This window comes from Megascapheus bottae, chromosome 34 (genome assembly GCF_031878675.1).
Source record: "Megascapheus bottae isolate mThoBot1 chromosome 34, mThoBot2.hap1, whole genome shotgun sequence".
Lineage (NCBI taxonomy): Eukaryota > Metazoa > Chordata > Mammalia > Rodentia > Geomyidae > Megascapheus > Megascapheus bottae.
Window position 1 is genome coordinate 3669908 of NC_143542.1, and position 18393 is coordinate 3688300.

The window sequence follows — 18393 nt, forward strand, 5'->3', positions numbered from 1 at the left end:
CCCCCCCCCCCCGGCTGCACATTGGGATCACGTGGCACACTAGGGCTGGAGTTGGGGGAAGGCCCCCCTCCCCTCAGCCTCCCAGGAGATACGCAGGTCCAGGTGGAAGGCCATTAGTCTTCTGCCTCCACAGCTGCAGCGTTTTTGAGGCCCACCTCTGCCTGGCTGTTTCAGGCTCTTACGATGTGGTAAAGGGGAGTGATTCCCTTCCGGCAACCCCACGGGAGATCTGCCTTGACCACTGAACAAACACTGAGCATCAACACCTCCCCCGCCTCACCCACCACCAGGCTCTGGCTTATCTGGCTTCCTCACTTTCCCTGCCTCAGGGCCTTTGTACCTATGGAAGGCAGTAAGCATTGAGTGGTAGGAAGTTTGCTTCCAATAGAAATGGAAATAACCACATACCAGGGGTATATTTAAGAATCTGCGTACCCAAATGAAGCACATGAAAGATCACATACCTACTGCCCCAGACGCTGGCAGAAGTAAACCTTCCTGTCAAATGGGGCCAGACAACAGGGAGACCAGCCAGGATGGGGGCCCATGGCAGGACTTGGGGGTAAGATGCCTCCTATACAGGATCAGGGATGGCCCCAGGACACTGCAGCAGAGGAGGCAGACAGGGGTAGGGCTGCCCATTCTAGAGGGGAGGACTTGATTCTGTACTGTTGGAGATAGAACTTGGAGCCAATGCTCTACCATTTAGCCCCTGTCTACCCGGCAGGTTTTTTTCTTTTTGGTGGTAATGGGGTTTGAACTCAACCTTGCTTGCTTGGCTGATACTTGAGTCGCCCCTCCACACCTGCTTCTTTTTGCTGGTTATCTGGAGATCAAGTCTGGGAAACTCACATCTTCCAGATCGCAGGCTTCTGTAGCTAGGGTTAAAGGAATGTATCTCAGGTGCCTGGCTCTCTGCCAGCTCTCGGGACCTGGAGTCAGTACTAAGCCAACTCAAGGTAGATTTGTGGTTTGTGCTTGATTAACCTCTTGATCAAGGAATTCTTTTTTCTTTCTTTTTTTTTTTGCCCATCCTGGGGCTTGAACTCAGGGCCTGAGCACTGTCCTTGGGCTTTTTCCTCAAGACTAGCACTCTGCCACTTCAGCCACAGCACCATTTCTAGTTTTTTCTATGTATGTGGTACTGAAGAATTGAACCCGAGTCTTCGTGCATGCTAGGCAAGCACTCTACCACTAGGCCAAACTCATGGCCACGCCTCCATCTCCTGGGTAGGTTTTCACTTGATGAGAACAACACACATGATCTTTATTTTTCTTCCAGTTCTACTGGAAGCATTGCTTGTGCTGGTGTCCCTGCAGGCAGCTCCCCAGGTAATAGGGGAGGAGCACTGTAAATACCGAGCCTGATGACAGCCCTCAGTCCTGGGCCCCTCTCCTGCCCGGATGAGGCCCTCGCTGCGCCCCCCCACCCCATCCCTGCCTCTCCAGACCTGACTGCCTGCCATGCCATGCTTTGCTCCAGCCACCCGGCATCCTTACTGTCTCTCGGGCACATCAGACCAACCTCCACCACAGGTTCTTTCACCTGCTTTCACCTGATGCCTGCCTGGCACAAGCTTCCTTATCTACTTCCTTCAGGGTTCAGCTCAAATGCTGTTAGAGGAGTGGAGAGGGGACTCCAGTGGTACAGCACCAGACTTGCATGAAAGAGCCAACTAAGAACGCAGGGCCCTGAGTTCAAGCCCCAGGACTGGCTGGCACACAAATACTGCTGTTAGAGACTCTCCCTGTGAAAACCACACTCCACCCCAACCTGCACTCTCACCTGTCTTCTATTTCGCCCTGGCAGCCCTCATTTGCTCACTTCTTTGCTTTCTGTTCCCTGAGCCCCGGGTGCCGTCGGTGACTGCTTTAGTCCCTTCACTCAGGGGGTCCCCCAGACCCAGGCTCTCCCTGCTCCAGAATGCTCATGGGCCCAGTATCAAGTCCCCCGCTTCTGCCTCCTGGGCGCTGGGATTCGAGCGTGTACCTTCGTGCTCAGCCGAGCCTCCAGACTTGAAATGAGTCTAATCAGTGAGCTAACACACCCAGGAAGTCAGACATGCAGGGAGGGGAGGAAGGAAAATCTCTGGGTGGGATTTGAGGTCTCAAATGGAAGCCAGTGTATCTGCCATACCCTGAAACCCCAACCCTGTCCCCTTCCTCCCTCCCTCCCCTCACTGGCTTCAGGTCACAGTGATGTCTCCCTCAGGCCTCATGGCATCTGCTCTGTTTCCCAGCCCCTGGCTCTTTAGCATCCCCCTAACGAGCTCCCACATTCCGGGGACTGGATCGCTGGGGCAGATTTAGCTACCTGGCCTTTCCCGTGTCGTGTCATTTCCCAGAGCAGGTAAGGGAGGACACAGACATCCCGAGACCTGCGTAAGGTCACACCAGGAGGGAGGGCAGGACTGTCTCCACTCTCCCCCCTTCTTCCCTCCCTCCTACTTTAATCTTCACGGCAAGAGACGGTCCAGCCCTTTACCCAGTGCAAACGCCACCACACCCATTTCCAGTTCTTTTTTTTTTTTTTTAATCAGTTGTGGGGCTTGAACTCAGGGCCTGGGCACTGCCCCCGAGCTCTTTTGCTCAAGGCTAGGATCGCTTCCAATTTTCTGGTAGTTAATTGGAAACAAGAATCTCACACTTTCACACTGAGCTGGCTTCGAACCATGATCCTCATATCTCAGCCTCTGAGTAGCTGGGATGCCAGGCGTGAGTCACCAGCCACTGGCTCCAGTGCCTTCTTATCCCACTGACATTGCCCTGTAAACACCCCCTCCCTGCTCTGCCCAGCTCCAATCCCACTTCTGAGGGACCCCCGTGGGTGGCTTGGGGATGTGTATCCTCTGGGCCAGGCTTGCCTTATCTTCAAGTATATCTCTGTGTCTGGATTCGCTGCCTTGTGTGTGACTGCACATAGTGGTACCTGCTTATAATCCCAGCACTTGGGGGTCGTTTGAGGCATGAGGACCACCAATTTAAGGCCAGCTTACATTACACAGTAAGACCCTATCTCAAGAGAAAAAAAAAAAAAAGAACTGGCGCTGTGACTCAAGGGGTAGAGCCATAGCCTTGAGCTGAAGAGCTCAGAGACAGCGCCCAGGCCCAGAGTTCAATTCCCATGATCAAACCAAAAAAAAAGAAAAGAAAAGAAAAGAAAAGAAAAGAGAAAAGGACAAATAATTTCTTGCCCTCTGTGTTCTTTAAAACAAAAACACTTGGGCTGGGCATATGACTCAGTGATAGAGTGCTTGCCTAGCATGCATGAAGCCCTGGGTTCAATTCCTCAATACCACATACACAGAAAAGGCCAGACGTGGTGCTGTGGCTCAAGTGGTAGAGTGCTAGTCTTAAGCAAAAGAAGCTCAAGAGAATGCCCAAGCCCTGAGTTCAAGCCCCAGGACTGGCAAAACAAAACAAAAGCCCATTTTTTCGTGCTTCTTCCTGTCCTATCATCAGGACTGGGACCCTCAGTGGTTCCCCTGGGGCAGGGAAGTGAGGTGATCTTATCATCCCCCCTGGTAACCGCCAGGTACTGCCATACCAACACTTGTTTACTGTGAGGCCCAGAAAAGGGCCTCTTCTCCTGTGTTCCTCGGGGAATCAGGAAGGACTTGGCTGGAGGGCAGACTCCAGGACCCAGGAACTGCTGACATAGTGGTACCATTTGCTACCTCCACGAGTGTCCAAGTGCCACACGGTCCCCAGGGCCGCTGAGGGTTATGTGACCTCCAGGAGCTAATTTTAGGCTCTTGTGGAAGGCATTTGGCCCCGAACCAGAGGATGGGGGGAAAGGAGACAGGATGTGGAGAGGACAGTGAAGGCTACTTACGCTCTGCTCCCAGCCCCCCTCCCTCAAGCCATACCCACACCCTCAATGGTCGTAGCTTTGGGGGTTTCTTTAGGGGATGTTTGGGGGGCCTTCACACTTGCTAGGCACAGGTCCTATCACTTGAGCCACTGCCCAACCCTTTTGGCTTTACCTCTTTGTTCAGATAAACTCGTGTACTTCCCCTCCTCCCCCGGGGATGGCTCTCAAGCCATAATCTTTCTACCTCGCCTCCTGAGTAGCTGATGTCACAGGCATGAGCTCCTGTGGTCATTATTTCATTAAATTTCGGCAGCAGTGGGGACCACACTCAGGTCCTTGTGTTTGCTGGGAAGGTCTACCATTTGTGTCATGCCTCCAGCGTGTGTGTGTGTGTGTGTGTGTGTGGTGTGTGCACGCATTTGCCTGTCCTGGAACTTGGGGTCTATGTACTGTCCCAGAGTTTTTCTGCTTAATGTGAGCCCCAGCTCCACTTCCAGCTTTTTTTTTTTGCTGGTTAATTGGAAATAAGAGTCTCAAGGCTGATGTGGAGCTACAGTCCTCAGATCTCAGCTTCCTGAGGAGCTAGGATGACAGGCGTGAGCCAGGTCTAGGATGTCTGCCTGTAATCCCAGCAACCCAGAAAGCCCGGGCCAGGAGTATGGCCCCATTGCAGCCTGGGTAACTGAGCCAGATCCTGTGTGGAAATGAGAACTAGAAAGGGCTGGAAGAGGAGAGGGATCACAGGGCTAGCAACTGAGCTAGGGACAGTCAATAGCTCCCGGTGAACCCAGAAACTAGGGCTCTTATCTCTGGGGCCTCACCCCCACATATCTGCCTTCCCCCAGGCCTCATGGAGTTTGGGTCTCCCCACCCCTTCTCACCCCTCCCCTCCCCTTCTCACCCACCCACGACATCCTTGCTGGGTCCCCCAGCCTCCCTGTGCTTCTACAGGACAACCATGTTTTTCACCGTTTCTGCTGCTGTTTGACTCCCTGTCCAGCTCTACCTCTGTGCCATAAGCACAGCCGCAGCAGCTGCAAAGTCTAATGAGATTCTGAAGGACTGAGTTCTGCAGGGGCAAGTTTCTTAAGAGAGACACCAATGCACTGTGAAAGCTCACCAGAGGTGAAGAGATGAGTCCCAGAGACAGACAGACAGACAGGCAGACACACACACACACACACACACACAGGCTACCCTGGGATAACTGAAGCCACCGTGGGTCTTGGATGTGCTGGGGGCCAGTGAGCTTGGATAGATTCCCCTCATGTAAGGCCGGTCAAGGTCATGCACACCTGTAATCCCAACACCTGGGAGACAGAGGCAGGAGGATTGTGGATGTGAGGCTAGCCTGGGCTACAGGATAAAACCTTGTCCCCAAAGAAACAAAGGAGAACGGAGACAGACAGATACTTTGTGACAAACACCAGTGCTATGGGGCTCATGAGGAAAGGAGAGGTGAAAGGAAATAAAAAGCTGGGAACATTTTCTTAAATATTCCCAAGAGAATAATGAAGAACGACAGCACTTGCACCTGTGAGATAGAAGGCTAAATGCTCTACAAACCAGCCAACAAACAAGAGGCAGGAAGGAGACCTGGAGAGCTGGCCCAGCAGGCCCGGACTTCTATACACCCCAATTTGGTGGACATCTCCAGGTGGCTGCACCCAGAGACTCCTGAAGAGGGGCTGGCACTGGAGAAACCTTCTCCCAGGTCCCAGGCTTGCACAGGCCAAAATGCAGGAGCCTCACGTGCAGAGGTACAGGTAGAGGCTTTCGTCTTCCCTTTCAGAGTCAGGAAGGAAGGTTCAAGCAGCGGCACCCCTGCTCCCCTCCCTGAGATGACCCCGCAGAATTCCAAGGCTCTCTGGGGCAAGGGGCTATTTCTGAGCCCAGGCTCTGTGCCCATGTTTGGTCTTTAAGGAGCACACAGTGATCCGGCCAAGACATCACCCCATACCTCCTCCCTTCCTCCCTGCCCTCCTCCCTAGTGGCCAACAACAGCTGGGAACAAACCTCTGGGAAGGTTCCAGAAAGGAATCTCCATAGCCCCTCAGTGGAGAACCAAGGGGACACTCCTGGCATCCACTGGCATTTATTTTTTGCCGGTCGAGGGTCTTGAACTCTGGGTGTGGATGCTGTCCCTGAGCTCAAGGCTACCGCCCTACCCCTTGAGATACAGCGCCACTTCCAGTTTTCTAGTGGTTAATTGGAGATAAGAGTCTCACGTTCTTTAGTGCTCCGGCTGGCTTTGAAGCGACATTCTCAGATCTCAGCCTCCTGAGTAGCTAGGATTACAGGCGTGAGCCACCACGCCCAGCCATCCACTGGCATTTTTCTCCTCTTTTGCATTAAAAATTATTTCAGATGCTAGAAGCCTTTCATAAGGTCCTAGCCATGAAAATGTTAGACATTAACCATTAAGAAGCATGCAATTGGGGCCGGGGGTGTTGCCTAGTAGTAGAGTGCTTACCCAGAATACATGAAGCCCTGGGTTTGATTCCTTGGTACCACATGCACAGAAAAATCTGGAAGTGGTGCTGTGCTCAAATGGTAGAGCATTAGCCTTGAGAAAGCTCAAGGGCAGTGCCCAGGCCCTGAGTTCAAGCTCTAAGACTGGCAACAAACAAACAAATATGGTACCAGTAACAGCAGAGCAATAGCTAACATCACAGACTGATGAGGATCACATGGGATTACAGACTTGGAATAGTTAAAAAACATTCCACTCTGGACAATGTGTGAGAAGTAATACACCTGTAACCCCTCTATACATTACCCCGACAATAAAAAAAATTAAAAACAATTCCTGAAGATCAAATGGATTACAGTTTAAGTCTGGCTTGAACAAAAAGGGAGACTATGTGAAAAATAACAAAAGCAAAAAGGGCTGGGACATGGCTCAGTGATATTCACCTGGCAAACCCACCTGAGTTCAAACTCCAGTATCACCAAGAAGAAAATGCTTTTCCAACTCAACTGTAGTTGTTGACTAAAGACGTTGGGCATCTTTCTCTCTGCAACTTATTTGATGAAGTGTCTGTTCAGACTTTTGCTCCTTTTTTGTGTGTGTGGGTCATGGGGCCTGGGCACTGTCCCTGAGCTCTTTAGCTCAAGGCTACCACTCTACCCCTGGGCCTCTGTGTTATTTCTGGGCTCCTCAGCTCAAGGCTAGCACTCTACCCTTGAGCCAAGCCCCACTTCCCTTTTTCTAGAGGTTAATTAGAGATAAGAGTCTCAGGTCCTTTTGTGCCCAGGCTGGCTTTGAACCTCGATCCTCAGATCTCGGCCTCCTGAGTAGGTAGGTTTTGCTCCTTTTTTATTTTTTTGATCAGATAGTCTTTCCTCCTTTCTCCCCTGCCTCTGCTCCTCCCTCTCTTCCCTCCTCCTCTCCCCTCCCTTCCCCTTCTCCCGCTCTCCTTCTCTCTTGCTTCCTGGCCTCCATGAGGTATGAGAGACCAACATCTCTCATTCAACTGGACAAGGCCTGTGGAGCAGGAGAGTAGACCACGCCGTGCTCATGTGAACTATCTTGAATGGCCATACAGATGGCTGCCTAAACTGTGCACAGAGCTGGGGCCCTGGATGCTTAGCAGGTCCCCCTTCCACAGGCTGCGAGCACTGCCCTGTACGATGTCCCTGGATGCCACTTTGGTTTCTAGAAAGGAGCCAGCTCCAAAGGTGCCTGGCCTCAGTCCAGGGCCTGGTGCACAGGAGACAGCTTTTGCTGTTAATATACCTCTACCTGCAGCTCTGGACAGGGGTCAGGTTCACTTGCACACCATTTTATTTCTGGGGTTTGAACTCAGGGCCTCATACTTGCTAGGCAGGCACTCTACTGTTTGAGCCACACCGCAGCACTTTTGTTTTGGTAACCTTTCAGATAGGTTCTTGCACTGTGTGTGTGTGTTGGGGGGAGGTTGCTGGGCTAGCATGGAAAATGATCCCCATAATTCTCCTTCCCATATAATGTGGCACATATTACAGGCATTCAACACTACGCTCGACTTCCTTCTAGAGACAATATCTCCACAGTTGGGATTTCAGGTGTGAGCCACCATGCTTGGCTTACGTTGACATACCTGGACTGAGAACTCAGTTCTCTCTGGGTTCTGGGCCATGGTTCCAGCACGGGGCAGGAGCCTCACTCCTCAGCCTCTATCTCACCAATTCTCATTCCTCCTTGGACTGTTGTCAGCTCAGTGTTTTCTTGCTGGAGGCCAATGGAGAACAAAGGAAACTCCTCAAAGAAGACAGAAGCTCAAGGGCAGAGAAAGCATCTCATTATTTTTGTGTCTTTGCTAGTTTCTTGAAGAAAAAGAAAAAGCCAGCACAGAGCTCACCGAGGAGCTGGGGAAAAAGGGAAGAGGAAGAGGGTGGAGAGAGAGAGAGAGAGAGAGAGAGAGAGAGAGAGAGAGAGAGAGAGAGAGAGAGAGAGAGAGAGAGAGAGAGAGATAGGGAGACACAGGCAGGGTTCGGGTGGGCTAGGACTGCCCTTTGTTCATGCCACCTTCCCTCCCTGACCCTGTCCACCAAAGGGAGCCCTGCGCGTGTGTGGTGGCGGCCTTCCACTCATCCCACAGACCCCTGATGTCTATTAACCAAGGTGGCCCAAGAGCTCGTGCAGGGCGGAGCTGTGGCTCCCCGAGGCAGTCCACTCCTTGACTCTTGTTTGCTTTAGGAAAGCGTCCAGGTGTGACACGATAGAAAGTTTACATTTGCTCCCTGCCTCCCACTGCAGGCTTGGGTCATTTCCTGAGCCACAGGATGGCGGGCTAGCCTTTTACTTTCTTTTTTTTGTCAGTCCTAGACTTGTACTCAGGACCTGAGCACTGTCCTTGGGCTTTCTCAAGGCTAGAGTTCTACCACTTGAGCCACAGCACCACTTCTGGTTTGTTTTTTGTTTGTTTGCTTGTTTTATCTACATATGTGGTACCGAGGAATTGAACCCGGGTCTTCGTGCCTGCTAGGAAAGCACTCTACCACTAGGCCAAATTCCCGGCTTACTTTCCTACTTGCTCTTTCACCCACGTTTCTGACCCAGAGATCTGTCTTTTCTTTTTGATAGCACTGGGCATGGAACTCAGGGCTTCCCTTGTCATTCTTTTCTTTTGGCTTCAGTGATTTTGCTGACAGGAACTCCTGCTTTTTTTCCCCCTGGAGCCAGCCTTGGACCACAATCCTCCTACCTCCGCCTGGGGAGTAGCTGGGATGATGGGTGTGTGCCACCACGCCCAGCCTGACGTGGCGCTCCCATGTCCTTCAAGATTTCCCAGGTGACACGACATCTTTTGTTGTCATGGTGCAGCCTCCAGTGAGCTCACCAGGAAAATCAGCAGCCATGAGAAGCCTGGGGGGGGGGGGAGCCCTACCCATCACCTGGGAAGCAACAGGGACTGGAAACTGAGTGAATAATCAATCGACAGCACTGTGCAAAGAACCCTTGAGTAATCTTGGAGCTATGGGGTGCAGACAGCTTCCTGGGTGGTGAACAAAGACACATTCAAGTACCAAGAGGGTGACGCACCCCAGGTCGGGGCTGAGGTGCCTACCTGCCTGAACTCTGCTGAACCTCACTCTGCCTGTCTCTTCATGTGCATCCTCTAAGGCCCTCCTGCACAGACACCAAGCAGCCATGTACCAAGCTATGTGAGAGCATAAACAGGAGGACTGAGATCCAAGGCTGGCTCCAAGCAAAAGCATGAGATCCTACCTGAAATAGAACTAGAGCAAAATGAGTCCTGGGGAGTGTGGTTCAAATGGCATAGTGTCTTCCTAGCGAGCATGACCCTGAATTCAATACCCAGTACTGAAGAAAAAAAAAAAAGAGCAAACTATGGGTCAACAACTTGAGTACAAAAGCTAAAACTACACAATATTTAGAAGAAGACACCACCACTCAGGAGGCAGCATAAATTCAAGGCCAGCCATGGCTACAAAATGAAATTCTATCTCAGGTGAACAAGTAAAAAAACACAGCACGACAGAAAAAAAAAAAAGATACCAAAAGCACAAGTGACAAAAGAAAGAATTTGACTATATCAAAATTAAGCTTTGGGCATCAAAAGGTATTATCTAAAAATGGAAAAGCAAAATAGTCAGGAATGTATTTGCAAGTCATATATCGTAAAGATTAACACCCAACAAATATAAAGGAGACTTACCACTCAACCACAGAAAAGCAAACAGGACAATTAAAAATTGGCCAAAGGAGGCAGGCATGGTAGCTCACACCTGCAATCCCAGCCCTCAAGAAGGAGCTGAAGCAGCCATCCTGCACTACATAGCAAGACCTGTTTCCCAAATTCAAAGGAAAAGAACTGGCAAAGGCCTTGAAGAGATAGTTCTCAAAGATACACAAATGCCAACAAGTACACAAAGTGCTCACTACCATTCGTCATTAGGGAACTATAAATCAAAGAAATAGAAAAGGAAAAGAGGGGGCCAAGAGTTTGGCCTAGTGGTAGAGTGCTTGCCTAGCATGCAAGATGACCGGGGTTCAATTCCTCAGTCCCACATACACAGAAAAAGCCAGAAGTGGTGCTGTGACTCACGTGGTAGAGTGCTAGCCTTGAGAAAATCTAAGGACAGTGATCAGACCCTGAGTTTAGGACTAGCAAAAAAAAAAAAGAATAAAAAAGAAAAAGGAGAAGAGGTGTGGAGAAACTGGAACCCTGGTTTGATGGCAAAACCTAGGCAAATACCTAGAGGAATGGAAAAGAGGCATCAAACACACACATCCAGACCATGTACACATGTTCCCAGAAGCATTCAGAGCAGCCAGAGTGTGGGGGTGACCCGAGGGTCCATGAGCTTCCAGGTTCATGGGGAAAGAAGTGTGGAGACACACTTTGACATGTGTGACTTCGGAAAACACACCAAGTGAAGAACACGACCGATGAGAATCGCTGTGTCAGAGGCCCCAGTCACATGAGATGGTCAGGACAGATGAATTCCCAGACAGCCTTGACTACATGGGAGACAGACATGTCTGAGACAGACAGATAATGGACGGAGCGAGACATTGCGATAGCAGACAGATGCGGCAGTTACATGCATCGAGAAAAGAAGACATGCCACGGGGTCTTTTGGTTGGTTAATTCTGTTATATAAACTTCACCTTAATCTGAAGGAGAGTAAGTTGGAATCTTGAGTGGATGGAGAGAAGAGCGAGGGTGGGGAGCCTGAGACTCAGCTCTAAACCTGGGCACAGCACAAGCTCCCCCCACCCTGGGCCAGCCAGACACTCGTTTCACAGATGGGTGAGGCAAGTGGGCATAGCTGTGGCTTTAGCTTTAGAGAACTCGTTACCCAGTGGGTCTATTTCTGCCCTTGGCCAGCGCCCCTGGCTGAGGCCGCCAGGTTCCCCAAACAACTCTGAACGTCCAGGCCAGTGAAACCTCCAGAGCCCCAGGGCTATGTTTTTAAGGTTCTGTGGGATCTAGACCTTAAGGCAGGTATAAAAGGCAGTGGCAGGCCAGCTGGACACTCCCCAGCTCAGGCAGGTGCTGGGGAGATGGGAGGCAGAGAGGGCAGGCCGCAGACAACCAGAAAGCTCCTCCAGGAAGATGGAAGCCATGAGGGTGCTGGCAGCCCAGCCCCAGGAGACTGGATGGAGCTAGGCTGCGAGGAGACTTGAGGAGGTCTGAACCCAGCATCTGTCCCAGATCGGCTTCCTTCTTCTGCCCCACCCACCCCAGGACTGACAAGAAAGAAAGAAAGAAAGAAAGAAAGAAAGAAAGAAAGAAAGAAAAGGTTCTGAGTTCAAATCCCTGTACTTCCTAGATAGATATAGAAGATATCTAGACAGAGATAAATAGAATGAGAAAGGCTCACACCTATATAATCCCAGTGCTTGGGAGGCAGAAATTAGGGAGCATTCTGGTTCCCTGCCAACCCAGGAAAAGAGATCTCAAGGCCGGGAGTTTGGCCTAGTGGTAGAGTGCTTACCTAGCATGCAGGAAGCCTTGGGTTTGATTCCTTGATACCATATACACAGAAAAGGCTCAAGTGTGGTTTTGTGGCTCAAGGGTTAGAGTACTAGCCTTGAGAAAACTCAAGGACAGTGCCCAGGCCCTGAGTTCCTGCTCTGCAACAGGTTATAAAAAAAAAAAGTTCTCAAGACCCCATGTCACTCAGCGAGGGGATGTGGTGGCATATGCCTATGATTCCTAGCTACCTACAGCACAGGTAGCTTGCTGGCCTCAAGCAAAAATGCAATTTCCTGCTGGTTCAAGGGGTAGAGCATCTGCCCAGCAGATATGAGCCCTGAGTTCAAACTCCAGCACTACCAACAAAAAGTGGAAAAGCCCATTACCATCTTGGAAATGAGCAGGAGGAGGCATGTGACATGGTCCCTGCATCCTGCTTCAGAGAGGACGCAGCGCAGGTACTGCCATGGCTTCAGAAATGGTGCGGGTGGACGAAGCTGGGGCAGCAGCTGGACAGACCAGGAAAACATGACCTTCCTATACGAGGCGCCAACCTGCAGCAGCGCTGCAGCCACACGAGAACGTACTGTGAATGGCAGGGTGGGGCCCTCACTCCCTCCTTCCCCCCCCCCACCAGACAAGGGCGCTGGGCCCAGAACACAGCGCCCCCTGTGGAAGGAGGGAGGGGAGCCTCCAAGCAGGGGCCCGTGTGCTGCCTATTTTGAATTCTTCACACTCAGGCAAATGAAACAAATGCATACTGCAGCAAAGGCTTTGCTGTGCTTACTCCATAGAGAAATGAGGAAATGCAGAACGCCTCACCACCACCACCTTCTCGCCACCAGACCTCCTCTGGCTTGTTGAGCCCCCCATAGGCTGGCCACCAGGGACAAGGACAAGGAGCCTATGGAGATACCACCCGCCTCTTCTCCATCTCTGACAACGCAACCATGACATGCTTGTGGCTGCATCCCAGGCCTTCTTTCTCCTGGGGAGAAGGCCTTTCGTGGCCATTTGTGGCTACTGACCGTAAGACTCCAGTTCAGACTGGGGTCCTCTCCCCCTGCCACCCTCACTGGAGTTCTTGACTAAATGAGGGAGAGGGCATGGGCCAAGCAAATCCCTACCTCACACCCATTCTCATTCCAGCTCTACAAACCACAAGAAGCCACCCTTAAGTAACTTGAACCCAGGGTTTCAGGCGTGCTAAGCAAGAGCTCAATCCCGGTTTTCACTCTTCATATTGTTTTCTGAATGTGTAGAAACGGGTCGCTGGTGTGGGGCACACTCTTGCGATCTTGCAGGATCCCAGTGCCACCAGGCTGGTGGGGGTCTGGGAAGAGCGGGTTGGGGTTTGGCAAAGGCCTCATTTCTCAACGCTTTCTAATTACATCTTGCAATTGCTGTTTTCTTCCTTACATATCGTGAAAATCCGTCTATGCTAATCACGTAAGTGTCTCTTCTGCATCCCAGGCTATATACATATAATTAGGTCGGTACCTTACACATATAATTAAACCTTCTTAGATTAATTGGGGAACTTTGAACAGAGCTGGCAGGCAGGGAAGGGGCTCACCTGCTAAGCCTGTAGGAAGGCAGCCCCATGGGCTGGGTGTGCAGGCTGGGGGGCGGGAGGGGAAACACTGCGGATAGAAAGGTGGGTCTCATGGGCTGGGAATGTGGCTCCAATGGTAGAGTGCTAGCCTTGAGCAAAAGGAGCTCAGGGATAGAACCCAGGCCCTGAGTTCAAGCCCCAGGATTGGCAGGGGGGAGAAAAAAAAAGAAAGAAAAGTAACGGAGACCTGAAAGCTGACCAAAATGGTCAGCTGGCTCAGTGACTCCACCAGAAGCACAATGTTTTCCTCAAGGCCAAGTTGCCCCAGGAATGATTAAGGGAGCGAGTGGTCCCTCTGGCCTGGCCTTCCCGGACCCCGGTCTCATGCCCAAATGGCTATGGCTTTTGAAGATGAGGCCAGGGAAGGTCATGAGTTGTTTCTGGGTATCAGTGCTTCAAGTTTTACTTCCGGATCACATGAGTGGCTGCAGCCCTGCAACCAGCCCCAGCTCAAGGCCCCCTCCAACGCTGCTTCTCTTCTTCCTCCTAGTCCATGGGGATCTTCTCCATCTTGGAGGAGCAGTGTGTCTTCCCCAAAGCCACGGATGCAATTTTCAAGGCAGCCCTGTAGAACAACCACCTGGGCACATGCAGAAACTTCCTCCGTTGCTACTCTGGAGCAACACGGGGATGGGGAGGGCCAGCCAGGACCAGCCTGAAGTCCCCTGGAGCAGAGCGAGATGGTAGGTAAAGGATCCATGACGCAGCCCTCCCCCAATTACCGGGGAAGAAACCACCCTGAGCCAGGAGCTGTGTCAGCCATGAAAGCGCAGCAGATCTCTCTTTAATTGCATCAGGCATTTAGGGGATGGGAATCGGGGAGCTAGCCAATAGGAAGAGGGCCACTGTGCTATCACTAAGGGTAAGGGCGGGACCAGTGCAGGAAAGCGAGCAGGCTGAGGACCTGCGCTGCGGGGGCTCAGCTGAATCACCTACACAGAGATGCCTCAAGAGAGGTGTGCAAGGACTGCGAGGAACGCCTGGCCAAAGCCCCTTAATGGCCGCTGAGCCAGAATGATGAACAGGCCTCAGAGATGGAGATCAGGCCCCAACATTCCTCAAGCCCAGGGGAGGCAAGGGCAAGGGGCAAGAGACCCACCTGGAGCTCACTGGCAACACTGGCACTGTGAGTACCAGCCCCACCCCTTCCATGCCTCCCAGGGTCGGCCAGGGGCAGCCACGCCAGTGCCTAATGGGCCTCGATGGGAGGGCTGGAGATTAGTCTTGGCCGAAAATGACAACCTTTGTAAAATGAGAGAAAAAAAAAACAATCCACGAGCCTATGAATGACTTCCAGTGCATGAGTGTGTGCGTTTGTCTGTTCTCAGTCACTACCTGCTTTTCCAGCTCTCTGGGAAGGAGGGACATGACGAGTGGACAAGAGTCAGGTTGTTTGTGACTTACACGTTTCCAGCCAGCCTACATCCCTGCTCAAGACTGAGCGGTGCAGGGCTGGGGGCATGGCTCAGCCGTGGAGTGTGGCTCTGTGCTGGAGCTCTTGCCTAGGCCCTGGGTTAGATTCCAAGCACAACATATAGATGTGTGTGTATGTGTGTGTGTGGAGAGAGAGAGAGATAGATATAGATATAGATATAGTGTGTGTGTGTGTGTGTTTTAAGTTTCTAGACTGACTTCTCAGTATGAATTAAAATAAGATGTCTGGGCTGGGCACTGTGTCTCATGCTTATAATCCCAGAATCCCAGTTACTTAGGAGATGGAGATCAGAACTGTGGTTGGAGGACAACCTAGGCAAAAATTAGAAGACACTATTTCAACCAATAAGCTAAGCAGTAGTGGTTCACAGATGTACCCCAGCTAGGAGAGAGGCATAGGTACAAGGAACAACTACAGAAAATAGAGCTAGGAGCCTGGGTCAAGTGGTAGAACATCTGCCCCTGGCATGCAGTTACATTCCAATACTGTGGGCAAACATGTACCTGAACACAAACTCTTCCCTCCCTCTCTCTCTCTCTCTCTCTCTCTCTCTCTCTCTCTCTCTCTCTCTCTCTCTCTCTCTCTCTGTCACACACACACATACACACACACACACACACACACACACACACACACACACACACACGCATGCATGCATGGCTTCCCCTGGGCACAGACAGCCCTCTCTTTGGTCTAGGCAGGACCCTGGATGTGTGCCAGCTGTGACAGGTCGAAGGTAACTGGGTTAGAAAACATGATGGCTCTGCCCATGGGCCCTACATCACATAAGTGTTCCACACAAAACCCTGAGGGGTTTTGTCAGGTGGGTACTACAAGTCCATGATTCCAGCACTTGGGAGGCAGAGGCAGGAGGATGGAAAGCTGTGGCCAGTCTTGGTTTTCCTAGCAAGATCCTCTTTCAGAGTAAGGGAGAAAAAGGTCCAGTGCCGAGGCTGATACCTGTAATCTCAGCTCTTCAGGAAGTGGGAAAAAAAGTCTCCAAGGCCAGACCAGCAGAGGCAAAGACAGCAAAACACCCTCCTATCTCAGTAACACCAGTGCTTAGGGAGGAGAGGGGCCAGGACGTGGTTCAGCAGTTGAATCCTTGACCAGTGAGCAGGAGGCCCAGAGTTCGATCCCAACTGGGAAAAATAAGGTGTTGACAGTGCTATGGAGAAATTGGGTGGGTGGGAGGATGTGGGATGGAAGAAAGGAGCTGGGGATTTGCTGGTAATTATCAAAGGTCATCATGGAAGGGCTCTCTGAGAAAACCAGTGCTCTAGCTGGGCTCGATGGCTCAGGCCTGTAATCCCAGTTACTCAGGAGGCAGAGATCTGAGGATCAAAGTTCAAAGCCAGCCCAGGCATCAAAGGACCTATGGCTCTTATCTCCAATTAACCTCTAGAAACTGAGAGGTGGGGCTTGGCTCAAGGGTAGGGTGGTAGCCTTGAGCTGAAGAGCTCAAGGACAGAGCCCAAGCCGAGTTCAAGAATTCAAACCCCATGAACCCCGCCCCCCAAAAAAAGAGGCCGGGAGTTTGGCCTAGTGGTTAAAGTGCTTGCCTAGCATGCATGAAGACCCAGGTTCCATTCCTCAGTACCACATATATAGGAAAAAGCCGGAAGTGGTGCTGAGGCTCCAGTGGTAGAGCTCTAGCCTTGAGAAAGTCCAAGGACAGTGCTCAGGCCCTGAGCTCAAGCCCAGGACTGGCAAAAAAAAAAATGCTTTTATGGTCAGGAGCAGTATCTCCTACAATGGATGCTCAAGGAAGTCCTCCTCAAATCAGACCTGGCCCCTCCCTGCCCTTGTCACATGACATCACCACTTGGGATTCCTATGGTGGTATTTCATTCCCAACAGCAGTCAAGAGGGGGTGGGCAGGCTGGACCCCAGCAATATCCACTCCTGTTCTGTTTACCAAGCTCAAAGAAGGTGTATGCAGACTTCACGATGCCAGCAGCAGAGCAAGCAAGGTAGGACTGACCGCATCCAGGGGAAAAGGAAGAGAGTCTGGGGCCAAGCCCACCCAACATGGTCCCCATGACACGGAATGGTGTCACAGGTTTCCATGGTTCTAAGACTTCTAGACCCCATTTTTTTTTTTCAGCCTTTCTTATTTCCATTCCTGCAAGTGGACCAAATGTGGAAACACTGCCACCAGGTGTTGAGATAGGGAACCACGGTGTATGACTTTCCTGGGAGATACTTGAATCTCAGGGCTAGAAGGAACACACTGAGTCCTTTCCACAAACCCCATAAAAAAAAAAAATAGCAATCCGACTTTTCTCCATTTAAACTCAGGTTCTTTCTTGCTCTTACTTTGTTTGGCTGGCATTCTACCACTTGAACCACGCCTCTAGCTTGGCTTCTTGCTGGTTAATTCTAGATGGACTCTAACAAATGTTTCTGTCTGGACACTAGTGGCTCACACCTGTAATCCTAGCTACTCAGCCTTACTCAGGCTGAGGTTTGAGGACTGTGGTTTAAAGCCAGCCTTGGCAGAAAATTCTGTGCAATCACCAAAAAAGCTGAAAGTGGAGCTATGGATCAAGTGACAGGGTAGTAGCCTTGAGCAAAAAGCTCAACGGGCTGGGAGTTTGGCCTAGTGGCAAGAGTGCTTGCCTAGCACTCCCACATACGTAGAAAAAGCCAGAAGTGGTGCTGTGGCTCAAGTGGTAGAGCTCTAGCCTTGAGAAAGTCCAAGGACAGTGCTCAGGCCCTGAGCTCAAGCCACAGGACTGGCAAAAAAAAAAAAAAGCTCAAGGACAGCACGCAGACCCTGAGTTCAAGTTCTAGGACTAGCACACACATACAACAGATACAAATTGGTAACCCACAGAAGTCAAAATACCGCAAATACCAGATTCCGCAGAGAAAATGGACCAGCGACTCAATGTCTTTTTCTAAATGTCTCGAGCTAGGTTTCAAGGCTGTATTTCTCCTCAGGAAATCATCACAAAAACTCCCAACCCTCCGGCCCCACAAGCTACTTGGGAATCCAGACAGGAGATGCTAGGAAAAGGCCAACCTTCACTTAGGGGGTTGAATCAAAGGCTGGAAGGGAACCTGCTGGGTATCATAAAGGACTTCAGCCTCCTAAATAACTACGATGACGGCCGTGAACCTCGAGGGAAAGAGCCTCAGGGACTGCCCCGACCCTGGGTTCAAGCCCCACGACTGACAAATAAGAAAGAACAACCCTCCTCCGCCACTCCTGGGCTGAACATGTGGCCTAGCGGTCGAGTGCTTGCCTATAGGAAGCCCTGGGTTCGATTCCTCAGTACCACAGACACAGGAAAAGCCGGAAGTGGCGCTGTGGCTCCGGGGACAGAGCGCTAGCCTTGGGGACAGGGTCCAGGCCCCCAGTTCAAGGCCCAGGACTGGGGCGGTGGGGATGGGGGGATCCCCAGTAACTCGTGCCCTGACAATGGCGCACCTCTCGCTGCTCGACCCTGGGGGACGCGATCCCAGACGCGCCTGGCTGGGTCACTACCTTCAAGAAGTCGTCCCGCGCCACCTCGAGGGACCGACGCCGGGCCCGGGATGGAGGGGAGTCGTCGCTGGCCGCCCGGGCCCTGGCCCCGCCCCTGGCCCCGCC

At 51.5% G+C, this 18393-nt stretch overlaps 1 long non-coding RNA gene across 3 annotated transcripts; it reads right to left on the reverse strand.

Annotated features, from left to right (window-relative positions):
• Positions 1 to 22: 22 nt before the first annotated feature.
• On the reverse strand, positions 23 to 18375 carry LOC150042649 (uncharacterized). Of its 3 annotated transcripts, none has more exons than XR_016533593.1 (3): positions 18289 to 18375; positions 7897 to 8027; positions 23 to 878 (listed from the first exon to the last, which is right to left on the reverse strand). It is a non-coding gene; the product is annotated as an uncharacterized LOC150042649 (long non-coding RNA). The 3 variants fall into 3 exon arrangements; XR_016533594.1 differs by having other exon boundaries at positions 23 to 241; positions 7897 to 8074; XR_016533592.1 differs by having other exon boundaries at positions 7897 to 8074.
• Positions 18376 to 18393: the final 18 nt, after the last annotated feature.